General features: G+C 37.0%; 1 protein-coding gene across 9 annotated transcripts in view; it reads right to left on the bottom strand.

Annotated features, from left to right (window-relative positions):
• Positions 1 to 21655, bottom strand: part of LOC129740417 (adenylate cyclase type 9) — a 99908-nt gene that overhangs the window by 23736 nt on the left and 54517 nt on the right. Inside the window, exons 1-2 of one of the 9 annotated variants that reach the window (XM_055732085.1) lie at positions 12093 to 12232; positions 5993 to 6418 (exon numbers count right to left, since the gene is read on the bottom strand). The exons of 5 other annotated variants lie outside the window; for them this stretch is intronic. The gene's annotated coding sequence lies outside the window, so the exon portion shown is untranslated. Of the gene's footprint in view, positions 1 to 5992; positions 6419 to 12028; positions 12233 to 21655 lie in introns of those variants that run through there. 3 more of the 9 variants (XM_055732086.1, XM_055732084.1, XM_055732087.1) reach the window with 3 other exon arrangements.

Below are 21655 nucleotides of genomic sequence, written 5' to 3'. Positions count from 1 at the left end.
AGAGAAAATATGAATAAAAGAAAATGAAAATAATTTTAGCACTGAAAAGTGCTGATTGAAATACAGGTAAGGAAAAAATAAATAATGTAAAATGTTCCTGCAGGTACACAGCAACGATACGATGCTCCGACGTACGTGTTGACGGCTCAACGGTACAGATGGAAGTGAAATTCTTTTGCTCATTGTGGCGCTCCTAGTGGACGGATTTGGAAACTTTTTTCACCCACGTGTCGGAAAATTTATTACCTTTCACCATGTATTTATGTCATAAGACCAAAAGATAGCATTTTGTAAACAACCGCCATGGAAGCCGAACGGAGAGATCAAATTGTGCACAGTTTTCTTACGAGTACGAGTACGAGAATTTCTTCGAAACAGCAATGAATAATTTTTTTTAATTTTTTTTTATGAAAGTGTAAAGAAAATGCTACATTTGTATGAAAAACAAATTATGAATTCGTTAATAAATGACTGAACTACACGCAATTGTTTGTGTTCCAATATTAAATGAAGCAGACTTTACATCCGTCGAACTTGGTCAGCACTTGGTCGTACAGCTTTCGAGCACGGATTCTGGCCACATTGTTCTGCTTCAGCGTCCGATTTGGCTATTTGCTGGCTCGGAATGACCTTATTCCTTCCCGGAGACGAATTCGTCGCACCGTACTGTGAGCGGCCTGGAACTTATTGGCCAAATCGCGGTCTGAAAGATTGGGATTCCTCTTGACGGCCTTAATGACTTTCCCACGCAGTTTCCGGTCGACAGTTCCACTCCGACGCTTCGAATGCGGCTTCCGAGCCGTCGTCAATGTTTCCTTGTACTGCTTGATAACACGCCATACGGTATTTCTGGGCATTTTAAGCTGTTTAGCTAGCTTCGATGCCGACAACAATGGATTTTCAAGAAAACTGTGCACAATTTGATCTCTCCGTTCGGCTTCCATGGCGGTTGTTTACAAAATGCTATCGTTTGGTATTATGACATAAATACATGGTGAAAGGTAATGAATTTCCCGACACGTGGGTGAAAAAAGTTTCCAAATCCGTCCACTAGGAGCGCCACAATGAGCAAAAGAATTTGTTCCAATATTAAATGAAGCAGACTTTATTTGTCGTTTTTTTTATTTTTTTCATTCGTTACTTTTTCTGGAACTTATGTATGTCGTATTTTTTTAAATTCATATTATTTTTGTCGTTTTTGTCTTTTAAAACTCTTATTTTTGACTGATCGTTTTCTGGCTGGCTTACTTTTATTTCTCTTTTGTATTATGATGGGTGTTTTGTATTGCAAATTTTTTGTCTTCATTTTTCTAGTTTAATTCCAATTTCACTCATTTTAGTAGGGGAGAGTGGGGTATCGTGGGCCATGGGGAAACGTGGGCCACTTTTAATATCTCAGATGTGTGTTGAGATAAAAATCTCAAACCAACTGTCATCGTCGTCGCTTTGCGTGAGCATGTATTCCTATATGTTGTTGAAATACGCATAATATGCTTGTTTTTTTTTATCAAGGTAAAAGAAGTTAGAAAAATTTACTAACATAATTAAAAAAACACCCGCTAATTTCATCGATGGAGAACCTAAAGTACATAACAAAAATATGCACATACGCTTATGATCTTAGTTTTGTCATGATCTTTCACGTGAAAAAGGAATTTTTGATGAAACATCAATAAGTCGCACAAACGCAACCAATTTGCAAATCATAGCTTGTGGGGAATCGTGGGCCACACATCTTGAATCACCTATATTTTCATGTTTTCATACACATTCAGAACTTAAAATACGTTTTACCTATCTGCAAACTTTTTTTTATGCCAAATGATGAGTTATGAAAAATATTTTGTCCATCCCTTATAAAGATTTTTGAAAAACGTTCGCGAGCCAGGTTTTTGAATCTATTCGATCATACACATGTCGTTTTTTTTATTTCATCATCTAAAATTACTTTAAAATAGCGAAATGAATTATGAATTAACATTTTTGGGTCAACTCATAAACTTTGCATGTTATTTGGTCAATTTGGATTTGGATTCCCCACCATTTTTCAAAATCCAAAAAAATTTGCTTTTTTTCAAACAGTCAGAATTTGGGGAAAATAACTTATTAAAAAATCTAAAAAAAATACCTTATGATACCTTGAAAATGTAAAAAATCATATCATTTTTTATTTTCATTTTATCTTTTATAATAAAGAAGTTATGGAAGAACGAAAAAAGTGGCCGATGATTCCCCACTCTCCCATATTATTTTTTTCTCATTTACAATTTCCTTAACAGACCCTGTTCGTTTTTGGCAACACGCTCGTAAGTTTTGTGTTGCCAAAATCGAACGGCTTTCGACACTTTCATATTTTTTATTTTTATATTAAACTACTTAAAATTGTATAAAAACAAGCCTATTATTAGCCTTTAATTTATTAAATTTGCTCAACTATATTAGTTTTAAGCCGCAAAAAAGAGAACTCTTCCCTCCATACTGCTTAAAACTAATATAATTGAGTCAATCTAATAGATTTATTGCTAATATAATGTTTTTCATAAATTTAAATTATTTTAAAATAAAAATAAAAAAAGTGACGAAAAACGATTTTTTGGAATGTTGCCACAAGTTGAACGGTGTTTTATACGATACCTACTTTTTTTTTACAAATGAAAAAAAAATGTTTTGGCGAATGTAGGTGAGAAGCTGACGAAGGCACATTAGGCGTCACAGTTTATGTGTTGCGAGATATGTGACGTTCTTTCAATGTCGATGTTTGATAATACCTGAATGCGATCATTGACATCGATTCGATCGGGGTGTTGAATTATAGATTACAACGTGGAGTGAAATTCTCTGGAGCCACTATTAAGCCTAAAGTTTCCAAAATCGAGGTTTTCTCAAAGCAATTATGCTTTTTGTCTATATGACTATTTTGACAATTTATTAATTTTTTGATAATTCTGCCAATTTTATCAATTTTACAAACTCTGTCGATTTTCTAAGCTTTGTCAATTTTGTCCATTTTAACAATTTTGACAATTTGACAAAGTTGTCAATATTACATAACACAACAAAATTCACATTTTTCGGAAGTGCAAAAAATTTAAGAGCTTATTTAGAGTAAATTGGCAGCGCTGATTCTAAATATGCAATGGTTTTTTTATCAGCTAGGGTTTTCGAGATAACTTACGAAAATTGGTAAAAAATTCATTAAGTAAATTTGTGCCCTTTTTAGGCAAAACTATAGATTCTATGATATATTCTATAGTATAGAACATTACAAAATTTTTGAAAATAAAGATTTCATTTTTTTTGTAGAGAAATTTCATCTAAGTTGGATTCATTTCTCTACAAAAAAAGTTTCGCTGACTGAATGTTTGAGTCAAGACCCATCTCTGGGTCGCAATTTCAAAATAGAAATAAGGCGGTGCCAAACACCGAAATTGGCTGGATATCCAAATACGGCAAAACGCATCATTTCTCATCATAACTGACAACCCGTGCAGGATATGAGAAGGCAATGCAAATCTTGCCGTGCTTAAAAATGTCCAAACTTGATTCCAACTACCGTAAGACGAAATGATGGGAATAGAAATAGACCAAGAAAATGATTATGATCACATGGGAGAACTATTCCCTTTATTCCGATAGACATCGACACTCAACCAGTATAATATTCATACGCCAGGTTGGTCTCCTGTAGTAGAATGTTAATACATGGGCCCCGGAGAGGCGCAAGATGTGGGTTCAAGTCCTACCGGGAGACAAGGCGAATTTTTTTCGCATGTTTTTCAACATCGATTTTCTCTTATCTAGTTCCTGAAATTTCATCTAAGTTGGATTCATTTCTCTACAAAAAAAGTTTCGCTGACTGAATGTTTGAGTCAAGACCCATCTCTGGGTCGCAATTTAAAAATAAAGATTTCAACTCATCAATCAATTTGCCGGAGACCGCGAGAAATTTTGAATTCTGGAGAAATAATGTTACAGAAGCTTTCTTTTTGTCAGTAATTCGGCAAAATACGAGAATTAAGATGTATTTTTGAATAAAATTTTTAATAAATTGATATCTTTGATATTACTCAAAACATAAGTCCAGTCGCTTTGCAGATTACAAAGATGTAAAATGATTAAAAATCTCCAATATCAAATAACCGGAGTTTATTTTTAAAAAACGTTGAATTTCTTAAACTAATATATTTAGGCAAGATCTGAATCCTTGAATGAAAGAAAGCTTTATTAGTTTATCAGTTATCAAAGATCGATTTAACTATAAACTTTTTAAAATTTCCACAGGCCACATCAGGTGACCGGACAAATCGACAAATAATTTGAATTCAGGACGCGAAAATCTTTCAAAATGAGTTATCAAAACATAGGTACCAAAAATGCTGTTTCTCTGTGTTATCAACTTTGTCAAATATAAAATTCTTTTTTTTCTTTTTTTGTTATTCTCTTCTCCTTTCCCCCTTCAATTTTCCAAAAAAAAATCCTTAAAAAGGAAATCAATAAAGTTTGAGAAATTTTATTGAAAATAAGATACAATCTTCGAAAATTCATGCAGTTGCAAGAGAGAAAGTCAACCAGAAAAAGATGGCAATTGTATCACCCTCTGTATTCGAGATTTTTTACATTTTCAATCTAAAATAACTTTATTGTTTCAGTTTTGTGCTATGTAGATTTTATAAAAAAGCTTTTGTCTAATTGGTTCCGATTTATTGAAAATATGGGTTATTTTTTATTATCCCTCTTCCTGATGTTTCAACTCCAAGTGACAAAAGAAGGATTTCAGATTTGATCCGGCCTTGTTGACATTTTTGCAAATTCTGTAAATTTTTAACGATTTTGACAATCAAACTCTTTGAAATTCTCTGGAGCCACTATTAGGCTTTAAACCGTTGTCTTCATAAAAAATTGCAATATTTTAAATACTAAAAAACTAAAAAAATATTTCTTCCCCTCCAGGAAAAAAAACTTGGTGTCAGATAAAAACAAAACCAAAAAGTACTTCCACATACGGAAAAGAAAACTTCTGCTTTACAATTCCATCATCAACCTTCTCTGTACCGTATCTAAAGCAAAAAAGGCATCTACGAGTACAGCGCACGTGTCCGATAGAAAGATAGGCAAAAAAATATATATTTGAAGAAAAAAAAAAGGAACTATAAACGGGAGCAGATTTTCATCTCCCCAGTAAATGTCGAGACGAGACGATACTTTGGGAGGAGAGTAGCAGCAACAGCTGAATGACATCTACTACGGCTTCTCGGTCCGTCGTGACAATCAATCCCCCAGAGAATTCCACAGAAAGATTGGGGAGAAACATGTGAAGGTGGGGGTATGGTTGAGTTTAAAAGGTAAAAGTATCATTTTTAGGAATTTTATTTTACCTGAAAATTAATTTTCAAGCAATTTCCAGAGATAATTTTGCCTCCTAAGCTGATCAACCTTGAAATTTGAAAATGAATGCAAATTTTTGCAACGATGTTTGACACAATCTTTCACAGATTATCTTGTCCAATCGAATTGCTGGTGGTCACACTTATTTGGGCTTCGATGGATGCAAATTTTTGATACGCTCGAGTTGATAAATCAAGAGGCGAATTAACACGATCATCCGGTTCATTTCCGGATAAATCGTAGGTTGTTAGAGAATTTTTTGAGGTTTGTTACCTTAAACTCGTGTGTAGGTAGGTATTAGAGATATGAGCGACTAGATGACGACAGGAGGACGCCTTTCTGGATGGTGCATTTTTGCAGTTGAAATTTATACAGTTTTTTTTGCAAAAAAAAAACTCTGTCTTGCTTCGCGTGCACCGGAAGCTTCTACTATTTACCAGTTTATTGCAGTTCTGTAGCGCAGCCAGACGCGGTCTCCTGTTGTGCTAGGAAGCAGTTTTGGACGTTAATCTTTCAACGAAAGCTTCTTTTAACGGAAAATTTTTACAAAATCCTTCATGAATAGGAAAATATAAATAAAAAAACAGTAGCATTTATCAATATTTACCTTTCCATCGTGGGCACTTCAGATAAACAGATAACAGAAAACAACAATTCCCCTCTCTTGGGTTCTTCTTCAGGTTGCACTTGAAGGATTGATTCGATTCGTTTCGAAACTAATCTCCCGATATTCTCTCGTTTCGTTTCAATTCAATTGATTGTGTCACAATATTCGATCCACAATGATCACGTGTGAGTTCTCCAGGAGAAAAAAAAACACAAATGTCTTCACAACTTTTTTCCGCCAATTTATTCGTGCAGCCTCAAACAAACTTCGTATCACTATTCCATCATATCGTTGTATCTATGTACACATAGAGGTCTTGCTCACTTGTTCAGTTCAGCTTGGCTTGTTATCGTACTTCGTTATCTACAGTGCAGTGCACCAACTTTTTTTTTTATTTCGGACGCCGATGTTCTCTAAAGGAGAGGGCTAAGGAAAAAGTGAACGAAAAATTCATTCCTTTCCATTTCATTGCCGTTGTCACCGTTAAAGGCAGAACTTGGTGATCAATTTCTCGGTCAGCTACAAAAAGATTCGGAAAAAGTTTCTTCCCTCCATCTGGTCCGCCTAAACTTGAACTAATTGGTTGTCAAAGCTTAGTTATCGGGCTTCGACTTGTTTAGGGAGTTTGGTGCGACAAACGGCTTATTGTGCAGTGAAAAATTAACGTGAAATTCGGATCCAGATTGAAAATTTACAATCAAAATATTGAATCTAAATTCAAAGCTTTCAATTCAAAAAACTGTAATCACGAGACGCTCGCTGGCTCAAGAAAGTCATTTTGGTCATTTTTGTAATTTTTGTCATTTTGGTCATTTTTATGATTTTTGTCATATTTTTCATTTTTGTCATTTTTGCCTTTTTTTCATTTTTGTCACCTATGTAATTTTTGTTAATGTTTGTCATTTTTGCCGTTATGTTATTTTTGTCATTTTTGTGATATTTGTCATTTAAGTTATTTTCACCATTTTTTGTGAATTTTGTCATTTTTGTCGTTTTTGTCATTTTTGTCATTTTTGTCATTTTTGTCATTTTTGTTATTTTTGTTATTTTTGCAATTTTTGCTTTTTTTTTGTCATTTTGTCATTTCTGTCGTTTTTTGTCATTTTTTGTCATTTTTGTCATTTTTTGTCATTTTTGTCATTTTTGTCAATTTTGTCATTTTTGTAATTTTTGTAATTTTTGTAATTTTTGTAATTTTTGTAATTTTTGTAATTTTTGTAATTTTTGTCATTTTTGTCATTTTTGTCATTTTTGTCATTTTTGTCATTTTTGTCATTTTTGTCATTTTTGTCATTTTTGTCATTTTTGTCATTTTTGTCATTTTTGTCATTTTTGTCATTTTTGTCATTTTTGTCATTTTTGTCATTTTTGTCATTTTTGTCATTTTTGTCATTTTTGTCATTTTTGTCATTTTTGTCATTTTTGTCATTTTTTGTCATTTTTTGTCATTTTTGTCATTTTTGTCATTTTTGTCGTTTTTGTCATTTTTGTCATTTTTGTCATTTTTGTCATTTTTGTCATTTTTGTCATTTTTGTCATTTTTGTCATTTTTGTCATTTTTGTCATTTTTGTCATTTTTGTCATTTTTGTCATTTTTGTCATTTTTGTCATTTTTGTCATTTTTGTCATTTTTGTCATTTTTGTCATTTTTGTCATTTTTGTCATTTTTGTCATTTTTGTCATTTTTGTCATTTTTGTCATTTTTGTCATTTTTGTCATTTTTGTCATTTTTGTCATTTTTGTCATTTTTGTCATTTTTGTCATTTTTGTCATTTTTGTCATTTTTGTCATTTTTGTCATTTTTGTCATTTTTGTCATTTTTGTCATTTTTGTCATTTTTGTCATATTTGTCATTCTTATCATTTTAGTCATTTTTGTTATTTTTGTCATTTTTGTCATTTTTGTTATTTTTGTCATTTTTGTCATTTTTGTCATTTTTGTCATTTTTGTCATTTTTGTCATTTTTGTCATTTTTGTCATTTTTGTCACTTTTGTCATTTTTGTCATTTTTGTCATTTTTGTCATTTTTGTCATTTTTGTCATTTTTGTCATTTTTGTCATTTTTGTCATTTTTGTCATTTTTGTCATTTTTGTCATTTTTGTCATTTTTGTCATTTTTGTCATTTTTGTCATTTTTGTCATTTTTGTCATTTTTGTCATTTTTGTCATTTTTGTCATTTTTGTCATTTTTGTCATTTTTGTCATTTTTGTCATTTTTGTCATTTTTGTCATTTTTGTCATTTTTGTCATTTTTGTCATTTTTGTCATTTTTGTCATTTTTGTCATTTTTGTCATTTTTGTCATTTTTGTCATTTTTGTCATTTTTGTCATTTTTGTCATTTTTGTCATTTTTGTCATTTTTGTCATTTTTGTCATTTTTGTCATTTTTGTCATTTTTGTCATTTTTGTCATTTTTGTCATTTTTGTCATTTTTGTCATTTTTGTCATTTTTGTCATTTTTGTCATTTTTGTCATTTTTGTCATTTTTGTCATTTTTGTCATTTTTGTCATTTTTGTCATTTTTGTCATTTTTGCCATTTTTGCCATTTTTGTCATTTTTGTCATTTTTGTCATTTTTGTCATTTTTGTCATTTTTGTCATTTTTGTCATTTTTTGTCATTTTTGTCATTTTTCGTAATTTTTGTCATTTTTGTCATTTTTGTCATTTTCGTCATTTTTGTCATTTTTGTCATTTTTGTCATTTTTGTCATTTTTGTCATTTTTGTCATTTTTGTCATTTTTGTCATTTTTGTCATTTTTGTCATTTTTGTCATTTTTGTCATTTTTGTCATTTTTGTCATTTTTGTCATTTTTGTCATTTTTGTCATTTTTGTCATTTTTGTCATTTTTGTCATTTTTGTCATTTTTGTCATTTTTGTCATTTTTGTCATTTTTGTCATTTTTGTCATTTTTGTCATTTTTGTCATTTTTGTCATTTTTGTCATTTTTGTCATTTTTGTCATTTTTGTCATTTTTGTCATTTTTGTCATTTTTGTCATTTTTGTCATTTTTGTCATTTTTGTCATTTTTGTCATTTTTGTCATTTTTGTCATTTTTGTCATTTTTGTCATTTTTGTCATTTTTGTCATTTTTGTCATTTTTGTCATTTTTGTCATTTTTGTCATTTTTGTCATTTTTGTCATTTTTGTCATTTTTGTCATTTTTGTCATTTTTGTCATTTTTGTCATTTTTGTCATTTTTGTCATTTTTGTCATTTTTGTCATTTTTGTCACTTTTGTCATTTTTGTCATTTTTGTCACTTTTGTCATTTTTGTCAATTTTGTCAATTTTGTCATTTTTGTCATTTTAGCCATTTTCGTCATTTTTGTCATTTTTAACATTTTTGTCATTTTTGTCATTTTTGTCATTTTGGTCATTTTTGTCATTTTGGTTATTTTGTTCATTTTTTGTCATTTTGGTTATTTGGGTCATTTTTTTAAATTTTTTTAAATATTGTTTATTTTTGTCATTTTTCATTTCTGTGATTTCTGTCATTTTTATTATTTTTGTCATTTTTGTCCTTTCTGTCATTTTTATCATTTTTGTCTTTTTTGTCATTTTTGTCATTTCTGTGATTTCTGTGATTTCTGTGATTTCTGTGATTTTTGTAATTTTTGTCATTTTTGTCATTTATGTCATTTTTAACATTTTTGTCATTTTTGTGATTTCTGTGATTTTTGTAATTTTTGTAATTTTTGTCATTTTTGTCATTTATGTCATTTTTGTCATTTTTAACATTTTTGTCATTTTTGTCATTTTTGTCATTTCTGTGATGTCTGTCATTTTTGTCATTTTTATATTTTTTGTCGTTTTTGTCATTTTTTGTCATTTTTGCCATTTTTGTCATTTTTTGTCATTTTTGCCATTTTTGTCATTTTTGTCATTTTTTTTCATTTTTTGTCATTTTTGTCATTTTTGTCATTTTTGTAACTTTTGTAACTTTTGTATTTTTTTTAATTTTTGTAATTTTTTTAATATTTGTAATTTTTGTCATTTGTGTCATTTGTGTCATTTTTGTCATTTTTGTCATTTTTGTCATTTTTGTCATTTTTGTCATTTTTTTCCCTTTTGTCATTTTTGTGCATTTGCATTTGCATTTTTTAATGTCTTGTCGCACGTAAATTTTCCTTTATACAGTTTAACCTAGTTCGATTTTGCCTTATTCTAAGTTTTATATTTATGTTTTTTCGTTTTGTATAATTTATCTTGTTTTCTATTTTTTTTTAAATTTCACTTTCTGTTCTACTCTTTCATATTTTCATTCGTTTTGGTGGCATTTTTGATGATTTAAGTTTCATGTCAATATTTTCAAACCCTGTACAAACCGGAAGAAGGTTTTCTTCAATTTTACCCTCTAAACAATCGAAAATCTTTCAGAAGTTCGGATACATTCTTGTTGCAAGATATATTTTCTATTTTTTGTCGTTCTTCATCCAAATTATTCAGAAATCAGATGAAGATAGAAAAAAAAATCAAAATCCAACATCCGGAAAGCGTAAACTAAGATTCGAACATATCAATTGAGAAAGTAACATAAAAAATTGAAATCGATATCACTGTATGAGCGATAAGATCTCGATAACTTTTGAATGCAAATATTTACCAAACAAAGTTAGGTTTCGATCATAATCGCAACTTTCATTGACCAAATGAATAAGTGTTTACATCAAGTAACAGTCACTTTTTGTTGTTCATACCATTTCATTTCTTGGAAAATTCATCACGTTTTTTTTTTCATTTCATCTTATCTTATCGGACGGCAGTTTATCTGCAACAGAGACAACAAACCCAGTCAGTGCTGTTGAAAACGCGAAAAAATGTCATCCGTTCTACTACCTAAATGTAGATACATACATATGGGTACAGTTCAATGGACAAGATCGTTCAAAGAGACACCAATCCCACATGATTGACTTTGTTTTGAACAGTACAAAGTCCACAATGCAATGTTACGTCTATTTAGAAATCAACAAAAAGCATTGGTCAAAAAAATTTTTAAAGTTCTTTGAAAAATTATATTACTGTCTTAATGTCTCGTGTACTGTAGAGTAAAAAATGTGAAGAAAAATTTGGTTTATCGCTAGCGTATTTTGGGCTTGAATATTGCAGCACTTTTTCGATGTTTACACTGCCGATAAGCACCTTTACAGATTGTAAATTTTCGGTATGACGTATGATTTGGATACACAATACCAAATTTTGTATCCGAATTCAGTCCAAAATTGAAATATGACTGAAAATTATGAACTTTTTCTATACCAAATACCTTAAACTCCATTAAAATTTCCTACAAACAGATTAAAAAAAAAAACAGAAACATCTGCGTAGGTGATGGATTTCAAAATTTAACAAAAAAAAAAACAGATCCACCTTTCTGCACTGATTTCACTAAAGTACTAGGCACCCCACATACGAAATCGGTCTGTTTACTGCGGCTTCGTTCACTTAGCAAGATACCGGCTCTGGCAGTTGTTCAGCCACAGCCAAAATTAACAGATATGCTTTATATCCGACATTCACCAAAAAAAACCAACCAATCCAATCCAGCAGAACGAGAGCTAGCAGGCCCGAATCGCGTTTTTGGAGCGTTTTTGAAGCGGGACGACGATTGGCGTTGGTTGGTCAATATTTTGACTGTTTTCCTAATGGTCTGTTCAAATAGTGGACATACGATACAATATGTATGGTCCTCTCGATTGCGGATCAAAACGAACAAAAAAAAACCAAATTTTGCACCATCAATTTTGAACTTTCTGAACCCTCGAGCAAAAAACTTGTACAATCCGATCAAGGTCTGGTTCTTTTCAACTCGAATCCCAAGGGTTCTTCAAATAAACTCCGGTTGTTTGTCTTTGAAAATTGACCGGAGACTTTTAAACAGTCGACGATCCTCGATCCCCATACACAATTAGCCGTTTTTAAACGATCACGAAAAAATAAAATAATTGTTCCGCGCATGATAAAACTCATTCTGTATCCTACATCTTATTCTATCAATGACACTTGAGGAGCCAGAACAATATTGCAAACACACACTTGAAAGAATGAAACCGAATGAGCTTATCAACGACGACGAGATCTATCTCTGGGCACCACAAACCGGGGACAATGAATATCGCGCGCAATCTTCTGCACTTGACCGAGGCAAACAAACGACTAAGGTGGCACCCCGAGCCAGGATTTATCTTTCCGTAGTAGTCTGGCTCAATTCACTTTGCGGATGCTGCGGCAACAACCTGTCAGATACCTACTAGTTAGACTAGAAGAACAACTCTGCTCGGCTCTCTGAGGGGACCGAACGACGAAGACCAGTTAGCTCTGTCTGATAGCAAATTCACGAGATCGTTTGCGTTCGCTCTTTCCTGTTGACTCTTTTGGCTTGTTTTAAATGACAATGTTAGAGTGGTTCAAGATGTTTAACTTGGATGATTTACTCTTTTGGGATTAAGAGTTTCCAACATTAAAGACAAACGAATAACAGATGAATAACGAATGTGATCATAAGATCATGATCTTCAGATCCTCAGAATAAAAAGTACTTTCCATCAAAAAATAAAAACTAAAAAATGAAAAAAAATTGACAGAATATCAAAGTAATATAAAAATATGAATGACAAAAATGTAAAAACTAAAGACAAAATCCAAAACAATAGAAACGACATAAATGACGAAAATGATAAAAACAGGGAAAAAAAGAAAATAGTCAAAATCGACAGTAAGTACTAAATTTCAAAACTGACAAAAAACGTTGACGAAATTGTGTGACAAAAATCACGTATATAGTCAAACTAAAAGGGTAAATATGAAAAAAAAAAAACAAAAAAAAACGATAGAAACGTTAAAGACAACAAAAAATATTAAACACCAAAATTCAAAAAAGAAAAAGACACAAAAATGTGATAAATTGATGAAAATGACAAGAAATAAAATACAACACAGGAAAAAAACGTTCAAAATAAGAATAATGACTTAAATAAAAACTAAAAAAACATTACCAAAGTAGTATTCTAAAATGGACAAAGACTATAAAAATAACCAAAATGACAAAAATGATAAGCGAAAGAAATAACAAAAATTAATAATATGACAAAAAAAAACAGAAATTTAAAAAAAAAATAAAAAAGGAAAAAAAGGCAAAAATGAAAAAAATTACAAATTTGACAGCATAGATAATAATTACAGAAATAACTAGAAAAAAACAACAACATTTTACAAAAATTTAAAGAATGACAAAAAGACAAAAATGATAAAAGATTTAAAAAAATAAAAATGGCAAACAGGACTAAAATAACAAAATTGACAACAATGATAAAAAAAACGACAAAAATTAGAGTTGTTAGAGATATTTCGTTTTGAAATTCCAAAATCTTTCTTGGTTGAAAAACTTTTATTATACAAACCCCGTTCGATTTTGGCAACATTTTGCAACATTTTAAAAAAGACGATTTATTGGTCACTTTTTTTTTTTTTAATTTCAAAATAATCAAAACTAATGCAAAACATAATATTAGCATACACTTTATTAGATTGCTTCAATTATGTTAGTTTTAGTTAGTTTGAAAACGAATATTGTTTTACTTCCGACGTTTCGGTGATTAATTTCATCTTTATCAAGGATTCTATAAAGGTTTTTAAGTTGTTTAGTGTGTGATACAAAAGATGTGTTATAAAAGTTTCCCCTTTACCAGAGGATCTTTTCTTTATTTTTTGTAGGTTTCAGTTTTTAAAAACTGTTTTCAGCAACGTGCCTTGAAATGTTAGATTGTTTTTAATTTTGGTTTTGCCACATAAGTTTTATTAAAAACTTTCAACCCTTTTTTCACCACAGATATTAAAAAAATGTTTTTTTTTTCGTGTGATAAATGAAATTAGGATATATGATTTTAATTCAAAGTAATATTGAACCGGTCTACTGGGGCACCGGCGCCGAACACCATCATCACCGTCATGATCATCATCAGTCAGCCAGTCAGTAGTTAAGTTATCGTCATCATCGCAATCATCAGTTGCTCAGCCGCACGCCCGGTAGACCGTGAACGCGCTAACTAACTAAGAGAAGGTCTAGGTGGCCGTTTATCATTCTGTAAACTCTCTGTGTGATCTCTGTGATCTGTACAATCCAACACGGACGCCAGCGATCGACGGTAGGCGACAACGGACATGGAGACAAGTAGAGACGCTTAAGCTGAACCGGTAGCGGGATGCAGAGTGTTTATCGATCGTTGTCGATTCGATCCGTCGATGGCGTTCAGGGCAGTGACTCTGGTTTATTGCAAGTGAGTGTACCATATGAAGTGCGGTATAGGGACAAGGGATACAGAATTGCAAGTTTAAGCTGTTTATTTGAAAATATTTTTCGATATTCGATATTTTTTATATCATCATTCATTATACGAGGGATTAAAATCTTTAATTGACCATGAATTTGTTGAATGTGATACTTTTTTTATTAGAGGGAAATATAAGAGAGGGTGAAAATTTATAGCTAAAAGAAAAAAAATCGAAACTTTACTCATCCAGTCAGCTCCGCTTTACTCTTCTTTACTCTACAGTGTCTTCACTCTACTCTACTCAACTCTTATTCACTTTACTGTTCTTTACTCTACTCTACTCTACACTATTCTAACTCTACTGCAACTTCACTATAGTTATAGTATTCTCAAGCTCTACTCTACTCTACTCTTCTCTACTCTGTTCTACTCTACTCTACTCTATTCTAATTTACTCAACTAAATTCTACTATACTCTACTTTACTAAATTCTACTATACTCTACTCTACTCTGTTCTACTCTACTCTACTCTACTCTGCTCTACTCCACTCTACTCTACTCTACTCTACTCTACTCTACTCTACTCTATTCCATTCTATTCTATTCTATTCTACTCTACTCTACTCTTCTCTACACTACTCTACTCTACTCTAATCTACCTTAATCTACTCTACTCTACTCTACTCTACTCTGCTCTACTCTACTCTACTCTGCTCTACTCTACTCTGCTCTACTCTTACTCTACTCTACTCTACTCTACTCTACTCTACTCTACTCTACTCTACTCTACTCTACTCTACTCTACTCTACTCTACTCTACTCTACTCTACTCTACTCTACTCTACTCTACTCTACTCTACTCTACTTTACTCTACTCTACTCTACTCTACTCTACTCTACTCTACTCTACTCTACTCTACTCTACTCTACGCTACTTTACTCTACTCTACTCTTCTCTACTCTTCTCTACTCTTCTCTACTCTACTCTACTCTACTCTACTCTACTCTACTCTACTCTACTCTACTCTACTCTACTCTACTCTACTCTACTCTACTCTACTCTACTCTACTCTACTCTACTCTACTCTACTCTACTCTACTCTACTCTACTCTACTCTACTCTACTCTACTCTACTCTACTCTACTCTACTCTACTCTACTCTACTCTACTCTACTCTACTCTACTCTACTCTACTCTACTCTACTCTACTCTACTCTACTCTACTCTACTCTACTCTACTCTACTCTACTCTACTCTACTCTACTCTACTCTACTCTACTCTACTCTATTCTACTATACTTCATTGAAAACTGTCCGGACTGCTATTCGGGCCGAAAGGTTTTCTTGTAAATTGAAAATGTCCTTCTAAGCAAAGGCTGCGTAGTTTGCTCGATTTTTTTTGTCAGATATCATTGTTGAGTCGCAGCCATAACGTCAAAACGTCATTTGTTTAAGTCTTATTCGTAGCCCATCTGCGATGTCCAAGGTTCAAGAGGTGGAAAACTATAACAAGGAAGAATCTATATTGGGCGAACCAGAGCCACTGAGAGGTCGACGGATCTAGAATCATGGGAGACTGCCGTGTCGAACCACTGACATTCTGCCAGTCAAAATAAGGGAAGAAGATCTGTTGATACTTACGGTTTCGGCAGAGGAAATCTGCCGCTCCGTCGGCGAAACCAAAACAGTTTGTTTTGGTTCCGCATGCTTTGAGTCAATTCGCAATTGAAACAATAGCGGTGATGATTGATGATGACAGCTGATGATGGTAAACACGGTACAAATGTTTACATCATCACACTGTGAAGCCAAACAACTCAAATTGGGTTTGTGGTAACACAACAGTGTTACCAGATATTCTGGGTAAGAATATCAAAGTACTCATTGAGAAATGAGTACTTTCCCGGTTAGGGAATATAAGATGTGGAAGTGACAATTAGCTATCGCTAATTAATATAGTTGTAATCTAATGACCTCATAGACGAAACATGAATAAAGATAACTCTATTCCACCACTGAAACCTGCGTTTTCTACAGGTTATGGGCCCAGATACATCTGGATACGGAAATTACGAGTTAGTTCGTGAGGGGTACTCTCAAGTATTAAACTTGCGGTTAGCAAGTGGAGCAGCCAGCAGCCAGAGGACCACCAAGAAGAGGGCCACCAGCCAGAAGGACCAGCCTGCGCCGAGACGACCCAGCCCAGAGGGATAAGCCGGAGAACTACCAGGCAGCGAGATGTCCCAGGCCAGCCAGGAGGTGCCGCCAACGGTCGAGCCCGGGATGGTTCGCGGATCGAGAGGGTTACTCTCGATGCCGTCACGAGCCACGCTGCGGTTAGCATGCGTGAGCTCACGTCCGACGGCCGGGAGGAGTCTCTGGATCCGCAACCGGGCAGCGCGAAAGTTCGAAGGTCAACCTTGTTACCAACTCGGTAACATTGTTTTTGTTGTTTTTTTTAAAGTAACTGATGGGTTGGAGTTAGGATACAACATTGTAATAAGCTAGCTTAAGAAAACGGTGAAATTGAATTCAAACACGTGATGGACTGCAAAGTAGGCGCAACCGAAAAAGCACATGCGTTGAACTGAGGCGTTGCTTGCGCTTGAACGCAACGACAACAACCACGCGTTCTGGAAGAACGCAGATAAGCAGCGAAGATCGAGATGGGAGGTTTCTTGGTGAGTCAAGGCGAGTCACCAAGCCTCTTGGTTTCCGGCAGCGGTCAAAGGCAGACGTGATTAGTGAGTGCTCCTGAAGAAAGTACGACTACCCAAAGCGAACCCCTTACAAAGTCCGAAGGTTCCTATCGATCGACCGATATCGATAGCCAGTGAATTGCCATCCCAAGCAACAGTGACCGTGTGCGAAAATCCAACCAGCGCGTTTGTTTGTTGGATTTACCCGCTCTTGTGTGCCAGCCGCCAGCGCGTTCGAGTCGCGATCAAGATTGTGTGCGTGACCGCCCTACGCGTGGCTCGAATATTTTTATGAGCAGCATCCCAAAAGCCGAAGTGCGCGCCCAGCAAACGCGCTAAGCCAGCAGCGTAAACGACGACCAGCCTTGTGTGTGTGATCCTACACTACGCGTGGCTTGGTCAGTCTGGTCCCATCCCAGCCGAGAGAGAAACAGCCAGCCGTTAGCGTGGTGCGTGGTATTGCACCTCTTCCATCCCATCCGTTTCCATACGTTGCGTCCGGTGCGACGACGACGTTCCAGCCGAGAGGTACCATAGGCGCGTGTGTGGGTTGCCTATCCAAGCCCGGTAGAGAGACCGGATTGCCCAGCCGTGCCGTGAGTGTGGTGCGTGGGACCGCGCCGCTCCTCCCGTTCCATCCAGGCGTCGCCCGTCCCGTGGCGACTCCGACGTTCAACCGAGTGGGCGATTTCCCCGCTACCAGCCCGACCCCCGTGTGCTTTCCACCCGAGAACCGAATTCGCCGAAATACACCAGCTTTTATAAAGGTAACTTTTGTGTTAGGAATCTACCCATCCGAAAGCTCCCCCAGCCTAACATACGCCCTGAGACCCAGGAACAAAAGAGGCCTTGAGCGCCCAAACCCGTTAGTCCCCGTGGCTTTAGACCAGGGACTGGGTGTTGCTGGGCAGCCCCTTCTGGGCTGAACCCGTTCCTGGGGAAAAAGTAAAGTTTCAACCTGGAGGAACACCCTGGAGGAGTTGGTTGGAGCTGCTAGCCGAGAGGGTTACTCTCGTGCTCTGGCTGTGCGCTGCTGTTAGCATGCTCGAGCACAGCTGGAAGCAATTTCTGGACTCCTGGAGGAGGTGGTTTGGGCTATGGTTAGTTGCCAGCGACTTTAACCACCCCATGCTGCCGAATCTTAAGGTTTCTCGAAATCATCGGGAAACGGCGTTGATGGCCAAGAGAGGTTGTTCTTCTGGGGTTACCAGAAAACAGCCTGCTAGAATGTCCCACCGCTCGCAAGCTGAGGTTATCAGCCACCAGAATCAACGTAAAGTTCGATTTGTCATCGATTCTGGTGCCACTCAACACATGGTGCGAGATCAGAGCCTGTTGGTTGATGTCAAGACTCTGGAAGAGCCATATGTCATCAACACAGCTAAGACTGGCGAGTGTTTGAGAGCCAAGCGAACTGGAACAATGCATCTGAGCAGTGTAATTGGAAAGTCCATTGTTCCAATTATACTGTACAATGTACTCGTGATTCCAGAACTCGACGAAAACCTACTTTCGGTCAGAAAGTGCACCGAGAACGGGAAAAGGGTCACTTTTCTCGGAAAGCAAGTCCAGTTTGAGTATTCAGGGGAGGTTTTCGCCCAAGGAAAACTCCTGAATGATTTATACTGCTTGGATTTGTTTTGGAGCCCTAAAACCAGGCGGAAAGCCTTGCTTGGAAGTCAGCCAGCAGTCAAACAATGGCATATGCGTCTCGGACATCTTGGCGTTGGAGCGTTGCAGCGAATGGTCCGTGACAATATGGTAGAGGGTATCTGTCATATTCCAGCCAAGGTGGAGAAACAAGCTGTCTGCGAAAGCTGTATGGCAGGTAGACAAGCAGCCAACAGTTTCCACAACGTCGAGTTGCCTAGGTCGGGTAGACCATTAGAGCTTGTGCACTCGGACGTGTGTGGGTATATGGAGGTGCCGACGTTTGACGGATTCCGTTACTTCGTCACGTTCATTGACGACTACACCCACTTCATGACCGTCTATCTGCTCAAGCACAAGAGCGATGTGTTCGAGCGCTTCAAGCAGTTCGAGGCTATGGCAACTGCACACTTCGGTCAGAAGCTGTGCAAGCTGCGATGCGACAACGGGCGTGAATACGTTAGTAACGAGTTTCAAAGACATTGTTCTGAGAAAGGAGTTCAGATGATATTCACGGTCCCGTATACTCCGCAGCAGAACGGCGTCAGCGAGCGAGCGAATCGTACACTGATGGAAAAGGCCAGAGCGATGATCCATGGTAGCGGATTGTCGAAGACGATGTGGGGCGAAGCTGTTTTATGCGCTGCGTACCTCACAAACAGATCTCCAACAAGAGGTCTTGTGGTCAACAAGACTCCTTTCGAGATGTGGTACGGTCGGAAGCCAAAGCTGAGCAATCTTCGTATTTTCGGGTGCTCAGCCTATGCGCAGATCCCGAAGGAAAAGCGGCAGAAGCTTGATTCCAAGTCCAAGCGACTCGTTTTCGTGGGCTACGCGAATAACGGATATCGGCTTTGGAATAGTTCGAGCCGATCCATCGAGATTCACCGGAACGTGGTCTTCGACGAAATTAGCCTTTTGGAGCCAGTGCGTGGCGGTGCTGCGCCAGAGAAGGGCATTGAGAAGCCTATCGAAGACCCACCAGAGGCCATCACATTTGAACGGTTAGCCGATGTGTATGAGCCAGAACAACAGCCCACATCCGAGCAGCCAGTCGATGTGCAAGCACCCGAAAACACATTCGAGCGGTCAGCCGATGTGCCAACAACAGAAAACACATCTGAGCGGTTAGCCGATGTGCCTGCTGATCCCGATCACACTATGGTTAACAGTGTGGTTGTTGACGATCACGGCGAGAGCGACTACGAGAGCAGCGCGGAATTCCCGGACGATGACGATGATGACCAAGATTCCGTCACCCGTGAACCGGCCCTGAGACGAAGTCAACGAACAAGAGGGACTACACAACGCTACGTGGCTAACGTAGCCGCTGTTGTTGATGAGGAGCTACCTCAGAACATCACTGAGCTGAAGCGCCGGGACGATTGGGATTCTTGGAAGGTCGCCATCGACGAGGAGATGACAGCCCTGATGGAGAATAAGACTTGGGAAGCGGTTAGCTTGCCCCCGGGTCATAGCAAACCTATCCTGTCCAAGTGGGTGTTCACCGTGAAGGACGATGGTCGCTACAAGGCTCGATTGGTCGCGAAAGGGTGTTCCCAAAGACCAGGATTGGACTACTGGGAAACATACGCTCCGGTCGCCAAGATGGAGAGCGTTCGGACCGTCTTGGCGTTGGCGAACGAATACGACATGGTCGTTCATCAAATGGACGTCAAAACTGCATTCCTGAATGGAAATTTAGAAGAGGTTATCTTCATGCAGTTGCCAAACGATGACGTCGGCAAATCGAAGATCGTTCGATTACAGAAAAGCCTGTACGGCTTGAAGCAAGCGGGTCGTGCTTGGAACCAGCGATTCGACGACGAGATAAGAAAGCTTGGTTTCTATCCGTTGAAGAGTGACTGCTGCGTTTACCGATCCTGCAAGCGAGGACTCACCCTCATCCTGTACGTGGATGACATCCTGATTGCCGGAAAAGACGTTTCAGAGGTTATCTGGATCAAGACCGAGCTTGGAAGGCTATTCCAGATGAAGGATCTCCTGGAAGTCAAGACTTTCTTGGGGATGACCATCAAGCGAGACTTTCCGAATAGCGTCATCGAGATTTCGCAATCAGGATACGTCGAGAAGGTTCTGCAACGATTCGGTATGGCTGATTGTAAACCCGTTAGCACTCCGCTTGACACAAACGTTCGCTGGACGAAGCTGAACGATGGTGAGGTTATCACCGAACAACCATTCAAAGAATTGATCGGTTGCCTACAATATCTGGCGACATCTTCGAGACCAGATATCTGTGCTGCGGTTAGCGCACTGAGCAAGTACCAGGCCAGCCCGGCGGATAGGCACTGGCAAGGCCTGAAGCGTATTCTGCGATACCTTCGAGGTACGACCGATACGGCGTTGGTATTTCGCAGAAACGCGAAATCGGAACCACTCATCGGATATGCTGATGCAGATTTTGCCAACGACTCCGATGATCGAAGATCTGTATCAGGCTACGCTTACATGATCTTCGGAAATCTTATTTCGTGGTCAACGAAACGCCAGCAGACGGTCAGTCTGTCATCGACCGAAGCTGAGATAGGAGCCCTTTGCCATGCGGTCAAGGAAGGTTTGTGGTTAACAAACTTCCTTGGTGAATTGGGTGTGGTTAGCACTCCTTTCACGTTAATGGAGGACAACATCCCTTGCATCCAGTATCTGGAAGAGGCGCGGACTCATCAGCGGATGAAGCATCTGGATGTGAAGTACGCTTTCATCAGAGACATCATAAGAAGCGGTCAGCTATCTTTGCGACACATCTCTACTGATGATCAGCCAGCTGATGCGTTCACGAAGGCGTTACCAAGGGCGAGGCACGCGAAGCTGTTCAGCATTGTCAATCTGCGAATTGAGGGGAGGTGTTGATACTTACGGTTTCGGAAGAGGAAATCTGCCGCTCCGTCGGCGAAACCAAAACAGTTTGTTTTGGTTCCGCATGCTTTGAGTCAATTCGCAATTGAAACAATAGCGGTGATGATTGATGATGACAGCTGATGATGGTAAACACGGTACAAATGTTTACATCATCACACT

Source organism: Uranotaenia lowii, chromosome 1 (genome assembly GCF_029784155.1).
Source record: "Uranotaenia lowii strain MFRU-FL chromosome 1, ASM2978415v1, whole genome shotgun sequence".
Classification (NCBI taxonomy): domain Eukaryota; kingdom Metazoa; phylum Arthropoda; class Insecta; order Diptera; family Culicidae; genus Uranotaenia; species Uranotaenia lowii.
This window is presented reverse-complemented; position numbering and strand designations above follow the sequence as displayed.